At 41.5% G+C, this 16,201-nt stretch overlaps 1 protein-coding gene across 6 annotated transcripts in view; it reads right to left on the bottom strand.

The window, feature by feature from the left end:
• Positions 1-16,201, bottom strand: part of SLC9A9 (solute carrier family 9 member A9) — a 711,221-nt gene that overhangs the window by 118,422 nt on the left and 576,598 nt on the right. The window lies entirely within an intron of this gene.

The following is a 16,201-nucleotide window of genomic DNA, read 5'->3' on the forward strand; positions in this document are numbered from 1 at the left end:
CCTGTAATACGGTGTGTCTGGGTGGCTCAGTCAGTTGAGCGTCTGATTTCGGCTCAGGTCAAGATCTCATGGTTTGTGGGTTCGAGCCCCATGATGGGCTCTGTGCTGACAGCTTGGAGCCTAGAGCCTACTTTGGATTCTCTGTCTCCCCTTCTCTCTGCCCCTCCCCTGCTCATGCTCTTTCTGTCTCTCAAAATAGATAAACAGTAAAAAAAGAAAAAAGAAAAAAAATTAATACAAAAATATGACCACAAAATTAGGTATGGAACTGACTTTTGGGAAAGAAAAAGTAAATTACAAAACGTTTCATGATTTAAAAATCTGGCAAATGCAACAGACGTTTCAAAATCCATAAAATAATTCATACTCGAATTAACTACCTAACACACTTTTAAAATAACTTTTTCCTCTGTAAGTTTTGCCTCCATACTTTGATACTTTCTTTACATGGCAATGATTTTGTACAAGAGAGAAGAGGAAGATAAGGTAGCCTTTCCTCTAACAAGATCGATCGAAATTATTGATAATTGGGAGGCACTAAAGCATGCCTGCTTACAGACATGCCAGCTGTGTGCAGTGCTGCTACATATTAATGCCCTGAAAACACAAGATTTCTGGTAAATTTCATTTTGTGCAATTCCCATAAACAAAGCACAGTGGGCTTGTCAGTGTATACACTGCGTCATCGAATATAGTCCTGAATTCTGTTTTGATGGGGGCACCAATGAGAACGGAATCCTCCACTTGGAATTTTACACATCTCATGATCGGAAGAATTTTCCACAGACTAGCTTCAGGCTCAGGACATTTCAAGCCTTGTTTTTCTACAACTGCCCACAGACTTCTGAAGCCTGGCGCTGTAGGACATATTCAACTTTGATTCAGCCTTGTGGCACTATTCTTATAAGCCATTCCTGCACTGGGATGGCCAGCCATGACTTGCCCATGCACAGAAGTGACTGCAGACCACACACACATATCCTACTAAATATAAACTAAATGCATTCCCAACTCAGCTTCCCCTGAGTCGGATCCCCCAAATGCCCACTCCAGGGCCAATAGACCAGAGGAGAGGTATGACTGAGGGGAAACTGTAGTGGAAAGAGTCATCAAACCCCACTGTGGTTAAAATATATTCCTTTTGCAAATCTTGCAAAAACATAGGACCATGGGAACACAATGCTGGGTTTCTTCCCAGGGCCTCGAAAGGGCCAGAGCAGTTGAGGGTCCTGGAATTTGAACTTCCTCTGCTCCAGAGTGGGCCTCTGTCTGTCTGGAGGCAGGCTGGGAAGACTAGGGGAGGACTAGGGGGAGCAGCTCAGGGCCTCAGACATCCCACCCAAGCTCCACCAGCACCTGTCCTGTGAATGCCTCAATTCCTAGAGCTTTGGGGGTCTTCCCTTTAACTCCTACCCCTGAAAACACTTCTTTAAGCCCCTTGCCATTCTGTTCTCCAGGTGGAGGAGGGGAAAGCAGGGTGAGGAGCCAGCAGCTGGCAGGTGTGCTGCCCAGTGAAAGGAAAGCAGCGCAGAGATAGCTTATTTAAAATACTTCTGATGCTTCAAAAAATCACTGTCCTCTGGCAATGAATAGCCTCTTCTTTCTAAACCAGGGAGCGAAATGGGTAGCTATTTATTGTATGTGGAACTGAGAAGAGCCTCTGGTAGGGACTAACCTTTGATTTTCTTAGAGTAGAAAGATCTCTTTTATCTATTTGAAGTCAGATGGAGAGAAGGAATGAGAAAAGAGGGAATGAGAAAGGAGGGAGGGAAAGGGGTCAGGGAGGAGAGACAAGTAGGGATGAGGAAAGAGGAGAGGGAGAGTCACCCTGTGGCCTAATGGGTAAGGCATTGGCTTCCCAAAGAAAGAAGGGAGGAAGGAGGCAGTGCATGGGGAGGGAGGCAGGGGGAGAGAAGTCCTGGGGAGGAGAGGAGCAGGAGAAGGGGCAAGGAGGGTGGAAGGCTAGGAGAGGTGAGAGACAGGGAGGAAATGAGGAAGGGGTAGGGAGAAAGAGTGAAGGGGGAGCTAGGGCCTGGCCTTCCAAGGTGGGTCCAGGCAGTGACGCTGTGGTGTAGATGGCCTGGGTCCAACCTCTGTGAACAGTGAGGGACAGGTGTGGAGACACCCTGGCCCCCCGCCTCATGATGCCGGGCCACATTCAAAGCTCCGATGGCTCTGAGCTCCCTGGCTGATGCTGAGGACCCCTAGGAGGCTTTATTTCTGGGTAAGCCTAGACCCCCCTTCTCCCTGTCCCCCTCCTCAATGGACTACCTGGCACCTATCTAGGCTATGAATTGAACTGGGGGTCCCAAAGTTCCCATTGCCGCATCTATTTAGGGCCTTTTTCTGGTTCCCTGTCTAGAAAACTCAAGAGGACAGAAATCAAATTTCACAAGAAACCCAATAATGTTTCTTGTTTGAGGCAGTACTAAGGTTTTCCACGAAAACTTAAGTTTTCCTTTCCAGCAGCAATCAAAGCAGACGTTTCTAGTTTCAATTATTCCAGCAGCCAGATGGAGCTGAGGAATGATGGCAGCAGATTAAGTTCTTTGGTTTTATGTGAGACTCAGTGAGAAGCATCTCAGAGGCCTGAGAAATGCTGTTCTACTGGGAGCAAGAACAATGCTTCCTCCCTCCTCCCATTTCATGGAAGGCCAAAGTCTGCTCCTGGGGCCAGGCCTGTGGCCCTTCTTGGCCTTGAGCAGACTAAACATCTCCTGTGGCTTGAGGAAAGAGAAACTCTATGTAAGTTCTTTCTTCCCTCTTGGGGCAGCTGTGGCCCTGTCCTCAGAGAGTGTGCAGTTTGGCAGGTTTAATTAGAAAAATCTAAAACATTTACTGTAATTTATGTGTTATGAAGGGAAGTCACATAAGAACAGTATCTTCCTCTCTTGATTTTACCTCATTTGATAAAAACCCTGCTAAAATACATTACCTGGCTCCCTGCCTCCTTAAACAGAATGTGATGGGGATACTTGGATCTTTCCTGGAAGTCCCAGCACCACCACCGGCCCCATAAAGTGTAATACTCGCTGTGTTATAATGATTTCCAAGCACTATATGAACCTCTTTATGCCCACATTAAATGGTCTCTGGCTACTATTCTTTCTGTTTTAAAAATTCTTATATCTGCCAGTTAGATTGCCTAGATTTCCTGCCTGCAACAATATATTAGCAGATGGTCTCTGTGCTCCCTTCTACCTTTTAATTTAGTACGGGACTGATTGCTTGATAGTCAAATTTAATACATTTTTTCAAGTTTACAACACACAGATATGCACACATACACAACAAAACAATAAAACTGAAATGTTATAGAAGCGATTACAGTAAAACACAGTTGTTTCCTGCCCCACTCTCTGCCCTACTTCCACAGACCAAGTCCCCATTGCCTCTGAGGGCAATTTTCTACCTTTTCTCTACTGAGATAAATATACTGATATCAGCACGTGTGGCACGTTCACACAGCATCCCCAGGGTTACGCAAACATGCCAGCTGCATCTGTGTCTCTTACTCTCTTGTTCAAGAGAGCAAGTCAGAGTGTGAAAGTGACATTCTGTTAGGGTTAACCTTGAATCCACTCACTTTTAGGTATAAAAGATCATTTACACACTATGGGTTTGAGAAACTAATAGAAAGAAGACACCATGGCACACAGCTTGTAGTGCTATGTGTGTTTATAGCAGCTCCCCAGGTGAGAGATCACAGGTGTATGGCACGTATCTTTCCTGTGGTATCAAGCCCCCTTTCTGTTCATCTGATCCAGATACAGTGCCCCAGGGTTGGTAACCGGACCTGTCCTTATTTCTGAGCATTATCCAAAATGGTCCCTGAGCTGTGGCCCCACCAGATCTGCCAGTGCGTCTCCCATCGATTGAATCCCCTCCCTCTAAACTCCAGCGTGGCAACCACTGGGTACCTGTCATGCACTACCTCCTTTCCTGAACGTTCCACTACAGTCCCTAATCTTCTGATCACCACCATGAACCATCCATCTTGTTGTCCTACCTTGTTTCAGATTCCCCATCACTGTCTGCTTTCATTGACTTGGACTGTAAGTAGCTTTGTACCTCCAACTCTGATCTCTGCTCGCAGACTGAACCCTTTCTGTAGCACCTGTGATCATCTTGCTCTGGCTACTGCAACCCTGGCCCACCTTGTGTTCACCTGTCTGGTTCTACCTGCCAGTGCTCTTCATGATATATCAGCCCTAGCTGGAATCCCAGGACTCACAACTACCCTGTGGTTGCTGAGGTGTCACTGAAGCCCAGCTATTAAGAGCCTCTCACTGCTGTGTGACCTGCATCACTCACTGTGCTCTGGTTTCCTCATTACAATGGGGATAATAACAGAACATGCTCCCCAGACTTCTGGTGACGATTCAATGAGAAAATATTTATAAAAGTGGTTAGCTTAGGACCTGGTACCTTAGGACCTGGTACCTGGTACTTGCTCTCAAGAAATGTTAGCAGCTATTGTCCATGTTATTGTTTTTATTATTATCAGTACTTAAAAAAATCCCTGAGGCCAATGCTCACTGCCATGCTCACTGCTCACTAATTTCAAGATCAAACCTTCTAGTCTCCAGCTCTGCAGTGGACAACCTTGAATATATTAGAGTAATACCTATGGTTGAGCCACAGAGATTTCAGAGGAAAATATTATTTTCATTTAAGGGGGGGCCAAACTTCCCAGATTGGAATTTGTTTCAAATTTACTGGTAGGCTGTTGGAGTCAGAGGTCAAAGAAGGAAAGGAAGGTGTCTGAAGAGCAATGAGAAGAGAGGGTATGCGTAGAGCCAAGCAGAAAGAGCAGAGAGAAACAAGGTGAAAAGGAAGCACAATGTGATTACAAAGATTAGGTACAGGTGGTGGATACCTAACTGTAAAGGTGCATGCAATTGTAGAAAAGGGAAGCCAAGGGTGGATGATGAACAACCACACAGCCCCCAAAACATTTATGAAAATACAGTATAGAAAAATAAACAACCAATAAGAGATTAAAAAGCAACTAAAAAGACTGACTGGTTAAAATTTTATACAATGTTTTGCATTCTTGATGTACCTTTTAATTTTAAGCAAGTTGAGTGCTGCCTCTATGGTATTCAAATGAAAATGAAAGTGAGCTTTGCACATATTCCCAGCTGTGCTCTCAAACATCTCACTCCGGGTTCCTCATTTACAATGAGCATCCAGCTCCATTTTCAGAGCAAAACACATCTCTGTACTACCATAATGCACTTCCCCTCCTATCGCGCCTCCATTCTTTGGCGAATTTTATTAGACATATTGAAATCTCAGGATGCTCCCATATCCAATCATGGTCCAAAAGAATGCTCCAAAGTTGGGTTTTTCTTGGAGGGGAAGCAAGGTGAGTAACTAACAAAAGGCTCACTTTTCCCATTAAAGTCAACAAAATCCATTCTGATCCTTATCACTTAGCACCTCCAGAAAGGCAGTGAAATATTACTAGGGCTTAGTCTTATTGTGTGAATCCCAATGGTCCTAGGTGCAATTTTGGTTCTTTTGAACCTCCTGCTGACAGGGGCTGGGTGGTGGGGGAGGAGATACGATTTTCTCTAAGAATTGTGTTTGATGACTAAGTGTAAAAAATGACATTTTCAGTAAGGGAAGAGTGACTGGGACAATGGAGGAGTCTTCAAGACACCCCCAGAGGTTTGGGGACTATTATGTAGCTGGAAGAACATCACACAGGGGCCAAAATCTGGTACCACCCAGAATCACCACCCCCATCCTATATCACTTGAGTAAATATTAGTGGAGCTTGTGTATGACCCAAATTAATCTAATTAATCACTCATACATTTTATATTTGTTTTGGGGAAATAAGAAAATGAACTAAAGTAAATGAAAAAACTCACCTTGGTTCATTTTGCTATTTCAATGTGGCACAATAGTTAGGAGTTGGGAGTGTGGAGCCAGGCTATATGAGTTCAAATCTCATTTCTATCATTTACTAATTTATAACTTAGGGACAAATGACTTAACCCCTCTAAATCTCAGTTTTCTTCGTTATGAATGGAGATAAGTATATATCTACACTATGGACTAATATAAGGATAAAATGAGTTAATACATATAAAGTTTGTAAAATATTGACTGCTACCTACAAAGCTCTCATGAAACATTAGCTAATGTTCTTATTGTTCTTGTTATTAATAGGAAAAAATTGATGTATCCTACATTGAATGATAAATATAATATAGGTTAGGGTTGAGAATAGATATCCTATAAATGACATATGCTAGGATATAAGGGTGAATGACAGGATTCCTGCTATCAGCAGTCCAAGATCTAATAGGGAGACAGACACTGGAAACAAAGAGCTATGGTACAGTGAAATAAGCATTGTACACAGAGTTATTTGAACACACAACAAATAGCCCAACCAAGACGGGATATAGAGAGGTTGGGTACATTTCACAGAGGAGTAGGGTATTGAAAAGTGAATGCTGTATAAGTGCCTGACACTAAGCTTTTTGACTGTAGTGTGACTGACATCAAGCTTTTGTTTGCTGAGGCATCCATTTCAAAGTACATCCATCTTGAATAAACATACTGCCAGCTGTATGATACAGCTACTAGCTAAACAACGAGATAGGGAATTCAGCTGTCCCACTCATAAAATTTCCTCTTTCAGAAAAGCCCTGGGTAACCTAGATGACTGACCACTTGAGTGATCCCACTTCTGATTTCCCACACCCTAATTCCTGCTCTTTGCTTTACATTAGCCACTAAAGAGTGAACAAGTGAACACCTAGATACCCCACCCTTGGACCTTAATAAAGGCAGAGGTCCAGGTCCATGCTCTTTCTCTCTGTGTGCCCACAACCTTGCTGCATGGCCTCAAGCATGCCAAGTATATACTGTCCAGGACTCATGATAATAAATCTCATTCCTCAAAGTTCCCTGATGGTTTTTGCTGAAGTGTAGGCATCTTGTAATCATGATGAAAACCACAAGGGCTGGTCCAGCCACAACATTGGCCCTGGTGGAGAAAATGTCTGTGGGATCTTCTCTATGAGTAATACAGCCAGGCGTGTGCCTCAGGCATTCCTAGCCCATAGCATCACTATCAATAGGCTTGGACCAACACAACAGAAAGGATAAGTTTAATGGTAAGTGAAAAGGAATTTGGGAGAGGGCACTCCAGGCTGAGGGCACAGCATGGACAAAGGCATAGAAGTTTAAAAGTACCAAGTAGGTTTGAGACATGGTAAATAGCACTGTATGGTTACACTACAAGCGTTACCTGTGATGAGGTGAGCAGGTGAGATCAGAAAGTAATTTCAGGACAATTAAAAAGGGCCTTGAATGCTATGCTAAGAAAGTGGTTTGTTGTTGTTGTTGTTTTTGCTTTTGTTTTTGTTTCCTATAGGCAGTAGAGGTTGAAATAGATTCACATTCTAGAAAAATCACTAGTGGGAAAATTGTAATAATAAGAAACTGGAGGCATGAAGGTCATTTAGTAGTAGACTACTGAAATAGTCCACCTAAGAGTCCATTAGAGTCTAAAGGGAGAGAGTGTAGTGGAGAAGAGGTAGATTTGACAGATGTGTACTTGGAGGGGTGGTGGTAGCACGTGAAAAACTGTGTAGTGAAGGAGAGGAAAGTATTGAAATGTTTCTGAGTTTCCTCTCAGGACACCAGAATTGTTTACCCCTAACGTTAACCATATTACGGGAGAAGTAGGAGAGGGAATTTTCCCTGAGGTGCATCCTGTTAGAAAGTTGAAACAAGCTCAGAGTCAGTAGGGCCTGAGCAGATCTATTGTGAGTGAAGCAAGGTTAGCTCTATATATTGTTATCAGCTCAAAAAACAAAACAAAACAAAAAAATAGCCCCTCCCCTTGAAGAGTTTTGGTTGTTTGCTGTCTGAAGTGGAGGTTGAGACCAACCAGTAAAGTCCAAGGAATAAAGCAGGTATAACGGGTTTCAAGGTCAAGATCAGTGGACTAGGAATGTGAATGGAAGCTGGAGAAGGGTGTGTCACGTTTGGTATCTGCAGACAGTTTGGGCATCTTATTTACAGAGAGGCTGGTAGGAAAGAGGCTCAGGAGAGTAATTTATCATAACCTTGGAAAGAAGTGAACCCTTTCTGAATGAAGTTTGTGGCAATAGATGTAGAAAATTTCGGTGTGGATTAATATGCACTACATGGGACAGTCCCATATGGGAGATGCCCAAATGTAGTCAATGCGGGCTCAGTATCAGGAAAAATAACAGCCCTTCACTCCTTGTTTGCTTTCAGACAAAGGATGAGGAATTATATCAGAGGTGTAATAGAGACTCTCTTGGCCAAAGACTGGGTAGATGATTTTATACTTCAGAAGACTGGTTTTAGAATACAAAGGTTAATGTGTACTGGGAGGCAACTGGAATTTCAAATTTGGGAAGTGACAAGATGACATATCTGCCAGTGAAGTGAAGGAAGAAAAGGAAGTTCCCCAGTTTGGGGACACGAAGCATGTGATATGGCTGTGAACCCCTATTGAAGAGTAAGCTTCAAGCCTGGGGACGCTGCTGAGAGCAGAGCTGCCCTTCTGGGTTTCCACCAGTGCACGGACACTCTGTCATCTGTTGGTTCCCTGTATGTTCTCCTAGGTTGCACTTTCCCACACCTGGGACATGTCTGATTACCACATTGAAAATGGCTAGATCAAGGGTTCATGTGCTGTCTTGGTGTCCAGAGGTTGTCCACATGACTTTTATTTTCTCCCAGAGATTATGGATGGGTCTTAATCAGGCTGACCAGAGTAAAGAAGGGTCTGGTCTCTCTTTAACTTTTTGCTGACACAGTTTACTGAAAATACTAGGGAACAGCTAACTAGAGGCATATAGCATAATCACCAGGAGTTAGATGCCCTGACTAGCTAGTTCCACCATTTACTCTGTGACTGTAGCCAAGAAGCTATGCCTCAGTTTCCTTTTCCATAAAATGGAATATGAATAGTAACTATTCCAGGGAGCTTGTGAGAAAATGCACTCAAGGGGCTCAGCACAGGACTATAACTAGAAAGTACTCAGGAGCAGTAGCTGCTACTGATGTTGAGGTAATTGTTGATGTTGTCGTCATTGCTACTTAGGCCCTCTGGATGAAGATGTAACTGAATAATTCCAGCATCACAGTTATGTTTTACCTTTCCTCACCTAAGCTTAAAGTAGGTTTTCCTTGTGATTCGGGTTCCAGTGAAGGCTTATTTACAGTGTAAAGACAGATTAGAGTAAGTGTGCTCTGGATGTGTGGATGAGCTGTGGGACCAGTGTTTGTAATGTCTGACAATTTAGAAATACATTTGGGAATATGTAAGTATGCTGGAAAAATTATGTTCTTTGAGAAATAAACACCAATAAACAAGTACATGTCACAGACGCAAATGCAGATCTACATCCTGTTCTTTAAGTTTGGCAAGACTTCCTCTGAGCTTGGAGTACTTAGTTCTGTCAAGATGTAAGCTAATTTCAGGCTACAGATAACAGTCAACCATAACCTGGATTGAGACTGAATCCTCAGACTAATTTCTTTTGACCTAAACCACAAGCACACTGACATCCTTTGGTGGGAAGATAGATACAATAGCTTATCAAGTCATCTGGACTTTCTGCCCTAAGGCTTCACTCAGGGTGCCCTGCTTGGGCAATTAGGGATTTATCAGAGCCAAGGGCACATTCCCCAGAAAAGCTATCCTTTCAAATGGATTAGCTTGTTTAAATTCTCATATGTTACCCGGTGGAGCATCTTCTCGATGTCAAACTGAAGACTATGGGGAAAACAAGACATGTTATTACTGAATATGAGGTTGTTACAGGAGTCTGCTTTCTACGTTGGTGTGAAACTAAAAGTGGTTGAAAATAAATCCCAGACTGTTAAGGGTCTGAATGAGAAGCAGAAAACTTAAAACCTAGAAACTGATGTGGTTTTGGAGTGATGGGGATTCGGAGCTGAGGGTCAAGAAAGAATTCTTGAGACATCTTTTGGTGCAAAAAAAGGTGATTTTATTAAAGCATGGGACAGGACCTGTGGGCAGGAAGAGCTGCCCCTGGACTGTGAAGAGAGACTGATCATATACTTGGGAGCTGGGAATGGTAAAGTCAAAGGGAAGTTTCCAAAGGGACTTTCATATGCTAAAGAAGACTCAAGGATACTGGAGGCCTAGCTAGTCTCAAGCGGAAGGTTGTTTTTCCACCTAGCAAAGCATTAACATGAAGACAGTAGGAAGTTTTCCTGGAGAAATGTTATACTCAGCCAGCCTCAAGTATTTGTCAGTGGGCTGCAGGTTATAAGGAAATTTAATTTTATCTGCCATCTCCTTGTGCCTCTGTTGCCCACATCATAAACTGTTGTGGTTACTTCTCAAACGGCTCATATGACAGTATCAAAAGTGCATCTCCTTGTCTCACTCAACACCATTCCAAGCTATTAAGAACTCCAGGTGTTCCCTATCAAAATAACACCAGCATTCTTCACAGAGCTAGAACAAATAATCCTAAAATTTGTATGGAACCAGAAAAGACCCGGAATAGCCAAAGCAATCTTGAAAAAGAAAACCAAAGCAGGAGGCATCACAATCCCAGACTTCAAGCTATACTACAAAGCTGTAATCATCAAGACAGTATGGTACTGGCACAAGAACAGACACTCAGTTCAATGGAACAGAATAGAGAACCCAGAAATGGACGCATGAATGTATGGCCAACTGATCTTTGACAAAGCAGGAAAGACTATCTAATGGAATAAAGACAGTCTCTTCAGCAAGTAGTGCTGGGAAAACTAGACAGAGACATGCAGAAGAATGAACCTGGACCACTTTCTTACACCAGACACAAAGATAAACTCAAAATGGATGAAAGACCTAAATGTAAGACAGGAAGCCATCAAAATCCTTGAGGAGAAAGCAGGCAAAAACCTCTTTGATCTTGGCCGCAGCAACTTCTTACTCAACATGTCTCCGGAGACAAGGGGAAAAAAAAGCAAAAATGAACTATTGGGACCTCATCAAAATAAAAAGCTTCTGCACAGCGAAGGAAACAATCAGCAAAACTAAAAGGCAACAGACAGGAGAAGATATTTGCAAATGACATATCAGACAAAGGGTTAGTATCCAAAATCTATAAAGAACTGATAAAACTCAATACCCAAAAAACAAATAACCCAGTGAAGAAATGGGAAACAGACATGCATAGACACCTCTCCAAAGAAGACATCCAGATGACCAACCGACACATGAGAAAATGCTCAACATCACTCATCATCAGGGTAATACAAATCAAAACCACAATAAGATACCACCTTACACCTGTCAGAATGGCTAACATTAACAACTCAGGCAACAACAGATGTTGGCAAGGATGGGGAGAAAGAGGATCTTTTTTGCATTGTTGGTGGGAATGCAAGCTGGTGCAGCCACTCTGGAAAACAGTAGGGAGGTTCCTCAAAAAACTAAAAATAGAACTACCCTATGACCCAGCAATTGCACTACTAGGCATTTATCCAAGGGATACAGATGTGCTGTTTCGAAGGGACACATGCACCCCCATGTTTATAGCAGCACTATCAACAATAGCCAAAGTATGGAAAGAGCCCAAACTTCCATCGATGGATGACTGGATAATGAAAATGTGGTATATATGTACAATGGAGTATTACTCGGCAATGAAAAAGAATGAAATCTTGCCATTTGTAACTATGTGGATGGAACTGGAAGGCATTATGCTAAGTGAAATTAGTCAGAGAAAGACAAAAATCATATGACTTCACTCATATGAGGACTTTTAGAGACAAAACAGATGAACATAAGGGAAGGGAAACAAAAATAATATAAAAACAGGGTGGAAGACAAAGCAGAAGAGACTCATACATATGGAGAACAAACTAAGGGTTACTGGAGGGGTTGTCGGAGGAGGGATGGGCTAAATGGGTAGGGGCACTAAGGAATCTACTCCTGAAATCATTGTTGCACTATATGCTAACTAATTTGGATGTAAATTTAAAACAATAAAAAATTGAATTAAAAAAAAAAAAAAAAAGAACTCCAGGTGTAATGGTGGCCTGATCCCAGCTCTCCATTAAAGAGCGTCCCTGGTGTGCAATGTTGATCTGAAGTGCCGTCATTTGTTTTTAATATGAAATTTATTGTCAAACTGGTTTCCATACAACACCCAGTGCTCATCCCAACAGGTGCCCTCCTCAATGCCCAACACCCACCCTCACCTCCCTCCCACCCCCCATCAATCCTCAGTTTATTCTGTTTGTTTTTTTTTAATTTTTTTTTAACGTTTATTTATTTTTGAGACAGAGAGAGACAGAGCATGAATGGGGGAGGGTCAGAGAGAGAGGGAGACACAGAATCCGAAACAGGTTCCAGGCTCTGAGCTGTCAGCACAGAGCCGGACGCGGGGCTTGAACTCACGGACCAGGAGATTATGACCTGAGCCAAAGTCGGACGCCCAACCGACTGAGCCACCCAGGCGCCCCATCAGTTTTTAAGAGTCTCGTATGGTTTGGCTCTCTCCCTAAATTTTTTTCCCCTTCCCCTCCCCCATGGTCTTCTGTTAAGTTTCTCAGGATCCACATAAGAGTGAAAACATATGGTATCTAGTTTTTCACATGTTCTGGCTTCAGCGGGAAGGGGCCTGGATGGGAATGTGTTATCTGGATGCAAGGAAGGTATTCTCTCCATGAGACATCATCTAGAAAAACCAAGAATGAACTTTGATAATGAAAGTAAACACATGGAACGTACATTTAAGGAAACATAAAATTCTCTATGCAATCATTCAGGAGGAGCAAAGGCGACTCAGCCAAAGTGAATGATGACTAGGAGACATTTAGGTGGAATAATGTCCTAGAGGTAATCCTAAAAGGGTAACAAAACTTTGCAAAACTTATGGATGTTTATCCACAGCACAAGTGATGAGAAAGGTACAATTCCAATAGTTGGTTCTGAACTCTTCATCCCCAAATGACTTTACTTGTTAGTAGGGCAGGTAATCTACAAGTTGTTTTGAGAAGGCTACTTCCCCACATCATGACCTTCTATAATTTCTAATGCCTAAATTTCCTTAGCACTGGATAAAGTTCTTCATTCCCCATCGAAGATTAGACCTAAAGGCAAAAAACTTGGGAGATGTAATATTCAGGGTTGTATTCATACAAGGTGCAAGGGAGTAGATCAGATTTATTCCTGAGAACAGAAAGAGGTGAGAACAAAATCCCAATGGCAAAAGGGCACCAAGAGTTTGAGAGAAGGCACCATGGAGCATGGAAGTTAGGGAGGCAGAAGGTAAAAAGGCAGCTGGAGATGTAAAATTATAATAGTAGCATCCAACATGTATTGAATGCTTATGGAGTGTTATAATATACAGTAGGTAATATTCATGTATTATCTAAAGCATATGGAGGTTGGGAAGAAGATCTGAAGTTGTCAATGTAACACTATACATTTCAGTAATTAAAAATAAAAAATATATTAAAATAAATAATATAAAATAAATAAATAAAATAAATAAATAAAAAATATATTATATTAAATATATTTGTGTAAGTTAGTCATTAAAAAGCACTTGCAACTGGGTTCTGCAATAATTTTTTACCAGTAAGTCTGTTGCTTCTGGCTATCTATCACCAACATCCTACAGATGGTAGAGAATTATTAACCACGTATACTTAAAACATGAAAAAATAGCCAAAGAAGATTGTTTCACCAACACTAATAAATCATTAAAATAGAAATTGAAATAGCTTTGGGATAAATAATGGTTGCCCACACCATTACTTTAGCCCACATTTGGAAATAGATTGTGATCTATAACCTCTACAAACAACTGAAATCTTACTCTCCTTTGGGGTGCTTACTTATCACTCTGGAAGGCCATGTGATGGCCTTTGGAAGGTTAACATGTGATGCTGTTAACAGTTAGTGCCCAACTTTGTCATAGACACCTATTTACTTTTTAAATAAAAACATCTTTTGTTTATTCCAAGAAAAGTTAAACCAGAAACACTAGTTTTAATGTTGCATTATCTTGCTTTTTGCTAAAAATGAATAAATATCTTATTTTTAAAAGGGAAATTGACAGGGAGAGATAATGGGTAAGCTAGGAAGCTGATATTGCATGACTCATCAAAAGAGAAGAAAATAATTTTAGTTTCTTGCTGAGACGGATTAAAGTACATCACTAGAAAAATAATGTTCTTTTCTGACCAAACCAGCTGCTATTAACAATGAGGCTGAGGCACAGGCTTGCATTCAGGCCTGTGTTAAAATGAAATTAAATGTTTAAAAAGGAAAAGAATTCATGGTTACTGCTATGCATCGAAAAATTGCACTTTTATTTCACAATGAAAAGGTTAAAATCAGGGGTGTGAGGGAAGAATTAATGAAAGTGCCATTGGGAAGAAGTTGTCTTAGAGCAGATGAGAAAGAGGAAGACGAAAGGAATGGGTAAAGATCTGCTATAAAACTGGTTTTCAAATTACCATGAAGATTGCAGAAAGTGCACAGCATGGGAACAGAATTAGCATCAATTTGGCAGAAAATGAAATAATGAGAGTTAAGTGAATGCTCATGGCCAATGCAACATTCAGGCCTTTCCAGTCTATCATTCTGCAAGATCATGATGACAGCTTAAACAACTATTGCATATGAACTGATATTTTTCTTGACACCACACTCTCTAAGCCCTAAAAGTATGTATCAACTAGGATGGGTGAACTCTTTCATTAATTCCTTTCTTCCCTGACTTCTTTCATTCATTCATGAAATCATGGTTGAAGATATATCATGACCATTATTACATGCTAGATATTGTGATAGATATAAAAAATGTGTTAAACTGGATACATCCTCAAAGTACTTACACTGAATTTCATCGAATCAAAGGTACCATCAATTATAAAGCACACTATTACTTTATGTGTTTCTAAGAAGAAACATGCTGCTAATTGTATTTCTGACACCATTGACTACAAGACACATCTTGACTTTAGATATGTTAAGACGTGAAAAAATGTACTGTTGGAATCAATGACACACCTGCACAAAATAATTTAAAAAATCCATCACTCAATAACAGTGCCAGACCATTAAGCACATCAGCCTCTGGGCATTCATGTATGAGTAGGATGTTATCTGCCCCTTCCTTGGAAAAGGCCCAAACAGGTATTTTTAAATCTTTTAACAAAATGTTTTTCTCTGCTTACAGATTAAAAGATAATACATTCCTGTTCTTAATTCTATGGCAAACAACTCCAAGTCTCTAGGTGAAATCAGAGCCGGGACTAGGTGACATGAGGCACCCTCTCTCCATGGGCTATGCAAGGGCTGACTGAGCATTTGTCTGATCCTGAGAGTGTAGATTTTGCATCTTAGGTACTATGTTTGCCTCACCCTCATCCTGACCTTGGGTGAAGTAACCTCACAATTGTTTGGATTGCCCATCTGCCCCCCACCCTGCGTCTTTAGGAGTTGTAGGACTTTTTCCATTTGTTCCTCTAGACCTACTCTCCCTCCTTCACTACACTGTTCTGGGCTCCAAGATGCTCAGGGATGTGGATAGCATTTACTGCATTCTCTTGTCCTTCAAACTTTGGATTGGTTTGGGCAGAAGGGGAGCAATGGCAGGATATTGGAAGGAGGGAGGAGAACAAAGACAGGATATTTATTCCTCAGGCTACCTCTCTGCCAGGTCACCATGGTTGTCTGTGTCCCTCTCCCAAAGCTTCAGCTCCTAATTGGCAGCCTTTTTTATACAGCTACTCTCTATGGTTCTGGTCAATACTCCTTCCTGTCCTTTTCAGTATACAGTGGTAACTACCCTCCACAGATTCCAGCTCTGGAGTACTGCACTAACCCTTAATGGTTTCCTAAAACCAGCCTGTGTCTTTGTAAATGTTCCCTTTATGAATTTTCTTTAAATGACGCAGTTTGAATGTACTACTTATTTCCTTCCCGTATATAGAAAATTTCACATCCATAAGCATGCAGCTACATGAAAGGTCTCACTCGAACTGGGAGCTTTTAAGTTTGACATTTCTTAAGAAACTCTTGAATATTATAAATTTAAACAGAGTTTTGTTTCTAGCCTTAAAGTTACAATGGTGGTTTTTAACTGTTTCTCTAGGGTGCCTGAATAGTCATGCCCAATTTGATATACACTGATCCAAAACCTAGGCAGGATCA

The sequence above is a fragment of the Herpailurus yagouaroundi genome, unplaced genomic scaffold, assembly GCF_014898765.1.
Source record: "Herpailurus yagouaroundi ecotype Mexico unplaced genomic scaffold, PumYag 159, whole genome shotgun sequence".
Classification (NCBI taxonomy): Eukaryota; Metazoa; Chordata; class Mammalia; order Carnivora; family Felidae; genus Herpailurus; species Herpailurus yagouaroundi.